Source organism: Triticum aestivum, chromosome 6D, assembly GCF_018294505.1.
Source record: "Triticum aestivum cultivar Chinese Spring chromosome 6D, IWGSC CS RefSeq v2.1, whole genome shotgun sequence".
Taxonomy (NCBI): domain Eukaryota; kingdom Viridiplantae; phylum Streptophyta; class Magnoliopsida; order Poales; family Poaceae; genus Triticum; species Triticum aestivum.
Window position 1 is genome coordinate 491,569,237 of NC_057811.1, and position 7,484 is coordinate 491,576,720.

Here is a 7,484-nt window from a genome sequence, read left to right on the forward strand (position 1 = left end):
GGGCGCAGCCTTGGCCCTTCCTCCAAGGAAGGGTGCGGCCAGGGAGGAGTCCTTCCTCCCCAAGGCACCTCGGAGGTGCCTTCCCCTTTTAGGACTCTCCCTTTTCCTTATCTCTTGGCGCATGGGCCTCTTGGGGCTGGTGCCCTTGGCCCATATAGGCCAAGGCACACCCCCTACAGCCCATGTGCCCCCCCGGGGCTGGTGGCCCCCCTTGGTGGACCCCCGGACCCCTTTCGGCACTCCCGGTACAATACCGATAAAGTGCGAAACTTTTTCGGCGACCAAAATAAGACTTCCCATATATAAATCTTTACCTCCGGACCATTCCGGAACTCCTCGTGACGTCCGGGATCTCATCCGGGACTCCGAACAACTTTCGGGTTACCGCATACTAATATCTCTATAACCCTAGCGTCACCGAACCTTAAGTGTGTAGACCCTACGGGTTCGGGAGACACGCAGACATGACCGAGACGACTCTCCGGTCAATAACCAACAGCGGGATCTGGATACCCATGTTGGCTCCCACATGCTCCTCGATGATCTCATCGGATGAACCACGATGTCGAGGATTCAATCAATCCCGTATACAATTCCCTTTGTCTATCGGTATGTTACTTGCCCGAGATTCGATCGTCGGTATCCCTATACCTTGTTCAATCTCGTTACCGGCAAGTCTCTTTACTCGTTCCGTAACACATCATCCCGTGATCAACTCCTTGGTCACATTGTGCACATTATGATGATGTCCTACCGAGTGGGCCCAGAGATACCTCTCCGTTTACACGGAGTGACAAATCCCAGTCTCGATTCGTGCCAACCCAACAGACACTTTCGGAGATACCTTTAGTGCACCTTTATAGCCACCCAGTTACGTTGTGACGTTTGGTACACCCAAAGCATTCCTACGGTATCCGGGAGTTGCACAATCTCATGGTCTAAGGAAATGATACTTGACATTAGAAAAGCTCTTAGCAAACGAACTACACGATCTTGTGCTAGGCTTAGGATTGGGTCTTGTCCATCACATCATTCTCCTAATGATGTGATCCCGTTATCAACGACATCCAATGTCCATGGTCAGGAAACCGTAACCATCTATTGATCAACGAGCTAGTCAACTAGAGGCTTACTAGGGACATGGTGTTGTCTATGTATCCACACATGTATTTGAGTTTCCTATCAATACAATTTTAGCATGGATAATAAACGATTATCATGAACAAGGAAATATAATAATAACCAATTTATTATTGCCTCTAGGGCATATTTCCAACAGTCTCCCACTTGCACTAGAGTCAATAATCTAGTTCACATCACCATGTGATTAACACTCACAGGTCACATCACCATGTGACCAACATCCAAAGAGTTCACTAGAGTCAACAATCTAGTTCACATCACTATGTGATTAACACTCAATGAGTTCTGGTTTGATCATGTTATGCTTGTGAGAGAGGTTATTAGTCAACGGGTCTGAACCTTTCAGATCCGTGTGTGCTTTACGAATATCTATGTCATCTTGTGGATGCTACCACGCGCTACTTGGAGCCATTTCAAATAACTGCTCTACTATACGAATCCGGTTTACTACTCAGAGTCATCCGGATTAGTGTCAAAGTTCGCATCGACGTAACCCTTTACGACGAACTCCTTTTCACCTCCATAATCGAGAAAATTCCTTAGTCCACTAGATACTAAGGATAAGTTTGACCGCTGTCATGTGATCCATTCCCGGATCACTATTGTACCCCTTGACCAACTCATGGCAAGGCACACTTCATGTGCGGTACACAGCATAGCATACTGTAGAGCCTACGTCTAAAGCATAGGGGACGACCTTCGTCCTTTCTCTCTCTTCTGCTGTGGTCAGGTCTTGAGTCTTACTCAATACTCACACCTTGTAACACAACCAAGAACTCCTTCTTTGCTGATCTATTTTGAACTCTTTCAAAATCATGTCAAGGTGTGCGTTCTTTGAAAGTATCATCAGGCGTCTTGATCTATCTCTATAGATCTTGATGCCCAATATGTAAGCAGCTTTATCCAGGTCTTCCTTTGAAAAACTCCTTTCAAACAACCCTTTATGCTTTCCAGAAATTTTACATCATTTCGGATCAACAATATGTCATTCACATATACTTATCAGAAATGTTGTAGCGCTCCCACTCACTTTATTATAAATACAAGTTTCTAACAAACTTTGTATAAACCCAAAAACTTTGATCACTCATCAAAGCGTATATTCTGACTCCGAGATGCTTGCTCTAGTCCATGGAAGGATCGCTGGAGCTAGCATACCTTTTAGCATCCTTAGGATCGACAAAACCTTTCTGATTGTATCACATACAACCTTTCCTTACGAAAATTGGTAAGGAAACTTGTTTTGACATCCATCTGCCAGATTTCATAAATGCAGCTAATGCTAACATGATTCCAACGGACTTAAGCATCGCTACGGATGAGAAAATCTCATCGTAGTCAACTCCTTGAACTTGTGGAAATACTCTTTGCCACAAGTCGAGCTTCATAGACGGTAACATTACCGTCCACGTCCGTCTTCTTCTCAAAGATCCATTTATCTCGGATTTCATGGCTTCTAACCATTTGTCGGAATATGGGCCCACCATCGCTTCTCCATAGCCCGTAGGTTCAGTATTGTCCAACAACATGATATCTCAGACAGGATCACGTACCAATCGGAAGTAGCACGCATCCTCGTCGTCCTACGAGGTTTGGTGGTGACTTGATCCGAAGTTTCATGATCACTATCATAAGCTTCCACTTCAATTGGTATAGGTGCCACAGGAACAACTTCCTGTGCCCTGCTACACACTAGTTGAAGTGACGGTTCAATAACCTTATCAAGTCTCCACCATCCTCCCACTCAATTCTTTCGAGAGAAACTTTTCCTCGAGAAAGGACTCATTTCTAGAAGCAATTACTTTTGCTTCCAGATCTGAAATAGGAGGTATACCCAACTGTTTTGGGTTTTCTATGAAGATGCATTTATCCGCTTTAGGTTCGAGCTCATCAGCCTGAAACTTTTTCACATAAGCATCGCAACCCAAACTTTTAAGAAACGACAACTTAGGTTTCTCTAAACGGTGTCGTCTCAACGGAATTGCGTGGTGCCCCTTTTAAAGTGAATGCGGTTGTCTCTAATGCCTAACCCATAAACGATAGTGGTAATTCGATAAGAGACATCATGGTATGCACCATATCCAATAGGGTGCAGTTATGATGTTCGGACACACCATCACACTGTGGTGTTCCAGGCGGTATTAATTGTGAAACACTTTCCACAATGTCTTAATTGTGTGCCAAACTCGTAATTCAGATATCTCTATGATCATATCATAGACATTTTATCCTCTTGTCACGACGATCTTCAGCTTCACTCTGAAATTACTTGAACCTTTCAATAATTCAGACTTGTGTTTCATCAAGTAAATACACTCAGCATCTACTCAAATCATCTGTGAAGTAAGAACATAACGATATCCACTGCATGCCTCAGCACTCATTGGACTGCATACATCAAAATGTATTACTTCCAATAAGTTGCTCTCTTGTTCCATCTTACTGAAAACGAGGCCTTTCAGTCATCTTGCCCATGTGGTATGATTTGCATGTCTCAAGTGATTCAAAATCAAGTGAGTCCAAACGATCCATCTGCATGGAGTTTCTTCATGCATATATACCAATAGACATGGTTCGCATGTCTCAATCTTTTCAAAAATGACTGAGTCCAAAGGTCCATCTACATGGAGCTTCTTCATGCGTTTTATACCAATATGACTCAAATGGCAGTGCCACAAGTATGTGGAACTATCATTACTATTTTATATCTTTTGGCACGAACATGTGTATCACTACGATCGAGATTCATTTTAGGTGCAAGACCATTGAAGGTATTATTCAAATAAACAGAGTAACCATTATTCTCCTTAAATGAATAACCGTATTGCGATAAACATAATCCAATCATGCTCAACGCAAACACCAAATCTTGATGGTAGAGGGAGCATGCGATGCTTGATCACATCAACCTTGGAAACACTTCCAACACATATCATCATCTCACCTTTAGCTAGTCTCCGTTTATTTCGCAGCTTTTATTTCGTGTTACTAACACTTAGCAAGCGAACCGGTATCTAACACCCTGGTGCTGCTAGGAGTACTAGTAAAGTACACATTCATATAACGTATATCCAATATACTTCTGTCGACCTTGCCTGCCTTCTCATCCACCAAGTATCTAGGGTAGTACTGCTTCAGTGACCGTTCCCCTCATTACAGAAGCACTTAGTCTCGGGTTTGGGTTCAACCTTGGGATTCTTCACTAGAGCAGCAAACGATTTGCTGTTTCATGAAGTATCCCTTTTGCCCTTGCCCTTCTAGAAACTAGTGGTTTTACTAACCATCAACAATTGATGCTCCTTCTTGATTTCTACTTTCGCGGTGTCAAACATCGCGAATAGCTCAAGGATCATCATAACTATCCCTGATATGTTATAGTTCATCACGAAGCTCTACTAGCTTGGTGGCAGTGACTATGGAAAACCATCACAATCTCATCTGGGAGATTAACTCCCACTCGATTCAAGTGATTGTGGTACTCAGACAATCTGAGCACATGCTCAACGATTGACCTTTTCTCCCTTAGTTTGCAGGCTTAAGAAACTTGTCAGAGGTCTCATACCTCTTGACGTGGGCACTAGTCTGAAATCCCAATTTCAATCTTCGGAACATCTCATATGTTCTGCGACGTTTCAAAAACCGTCTTTGGTGCCACAATTCTAAACCGTTAGCATTACGCATTGAACTATCACGTAGTCATCAAAACGTGTAGGTCAGATGTTTCGTAACATCTACAGACGACGCTGAGGTTCAGCACACCGAGCGGTGCATTTAGGACATAAGCCTTCTGTGCAGCAATGAGGACACTCCTCAGTTTACGGACCCAGTCCGCATAATTGCTACTATTAACTTTCAACTAAATTTTTCTCTAGGAACATATCTTAAACAGTAGAACTAAAGCGTATGACATAATTTGCAAAGACCTTTTGACTATGTTCATGATAATGAAGTTCATCTGATTATTGAACTCCCACTCAGATAGACATCCCTCTAGTCATCTAAGTGATACATGATCCGAGTCAAACCAGGCCGTGTCCGATCATCACGTGAGACGGACTAGTCATCATCGGTGAACATCTCCATGTTGATCGTATCTACTATACGACTCATGTTCGACCTTTCGGTCTCTTGTGTTCCGAGGCCATGTCTGTACATGCTAGGCTCGTCAAGTCAACCTAAGTGTTTCGCATGTGTTCCGAGGCCATGTCTGTACATGCTAGGCTCGTCAACACCCGTTGTATTCGAACGTTAGAATCTATCACACCCGATCATCACGTGGTGCTTCGAAACAACGAACCTTCGCAACGGTGCACAGTTAGGGGGAACACGTCTCTTGAAATTTTAGTGAGGGATCATCTTACTTACTACCGTCGTTCTAAGCAAATAAGATGCAAAACATGATAAACATCACAAGCAATCAAATAGTGACATGATATGGCCAATATCATTTTGCTCCTTTGATCTCCATCTTCGGGGCACCATGATCATCTTTGTCACCGGCATGACACCATGATCTCCATCATCATGATCTCCATCATTGTGTCTTCATGAAGTTGTCACGCCAACGATTACTTCTACTTCTATGGCTAACGCGCTTAGCAATAAAGTAAAGTAATTTACATGGCGTTATTCAATGACACGCAGGTCATACAAAAATAAAGACAACTCCTATGGCTCCTGCCGGTTGTCATACTCATCGACATGCAAGTCGTGATTCCTATTACAAGAATATGATCAATCTCATACATCACATATATCATTCATCACATCTTCTGGCCATATCACATCACATAGCATACCCTGCAAAAACAAGTTAGACGTCCTCTAATTGTTGTTGCATGTTTTACGTGGCTGCTATGGGATTCTAGCAAGAACGTTTCTTACCTACGCAAAAGCCACAACGTGATATGCCAATTTCTATTTACCCTTCATAAGGACCCGTTTCATCGAATCCGATCCGACTAAAGTGGGAGAGACAGACACCCGCTAGCCACCTTATGCAACTAGTGCATGTCAGTCGGTGGAACCTGTCTCACGTAAGAGTACGTGTAAGGTCGGTCCGGGCCGCTTCATCCCACGATGCCGCCGAATCAAGATAAGACTAGTAACGGCAAGTAAATTGACAAAATCGACGCCCACAACTACTTTGTGTTCTACTCGTGCATAGAAACTACGCATAGACCTAGCTCATGATGCCACTGTTGGGGAACGTAGCAGAAATTCAAAATTTTCTACGCATCACCAAGATCAATCTATGGAGTAATCTAGCAACGAGGGGAAGGGGAGTGCATCTACATACCCTTGTAGATCGCGAGCGGAAGCGTTCAAGAGAACGGGGTTGATGGAGTCGTACTCGTCGTGATCCAAATCACCGATGATCCTAGCGCAGAACGGACGGCACCTCCGCGTTCAACACACGTACGGAGCAGCGACGTCTCCTCCTTCTTGATCCAGCAAGGGGGGAGCAGAGGTTGATGGAGATCCAGCAGCACGACGGCGCGGTGGTGGAAGTAGCGGGATCCCGGCAGGGCTTCGCCAAGCGCAAGCGGGGAGGAAGAGGTGTCACGGGAGGGAGAGGGAGGCGCCAGGGCTTGGATTGCTGCTGCCCTCCCTCCCCCCCACTATATATAGGGCCAAGGGAGAGGGGGGGGGGCGCAGCCTTGGCCCTTCCTCCAAGGAAGGGTGCGGCCAGGGAGGAGTCCTTCCTCCCCAAGGCACCTCGGAGGTGCCTTCCCCTTTTAGGACTCTCCCTTTTCCTTGTCTCTTGGCGCATGGGCCTCTTGGGGCTGGTGCCCTTGGCCCATATAGGCCAAGGCGCACCCCCTACAGCCCATGTGCCCCCCCGGGGCTGGTGGACCCCCTTGGTGGACCCCCGGACCCCTTTCGGCACTCCCGGTACAATACCGATAAAGTGCGAAACTTTTCCGGCGACCAAAATAAGACTTCCCATATATAAATCTTTACCTCCGGACCATTCCGGAACTCCTCGTGATGTCTGGGATCTCATCCGGGACTCCGAACAACTTTCGGGTTACCGCATACTAATATCTCTATAACCCTAGCGTCACCGAACCTTAAGTGTGTAGACCCTACGGGTTCGGGAGACACGCAGACATGACCGAGACGACTCTCCGGTCAATAACCAACAGCGGGATCTGGATACCCATGTTGGCTCCCACATGCTCCTTGATGATCTCATCAGATGAACCACGATGTCGAGGATTCAATCAATCCCGTATACAATTCCCTTTGTCTATCGGTATGTTACTTGCCAGAGATTCGATCGTCGGTATCCCGATACCTTGTTCAATCTCGTTACCGGCAAGTCTCTTTACTCGTTC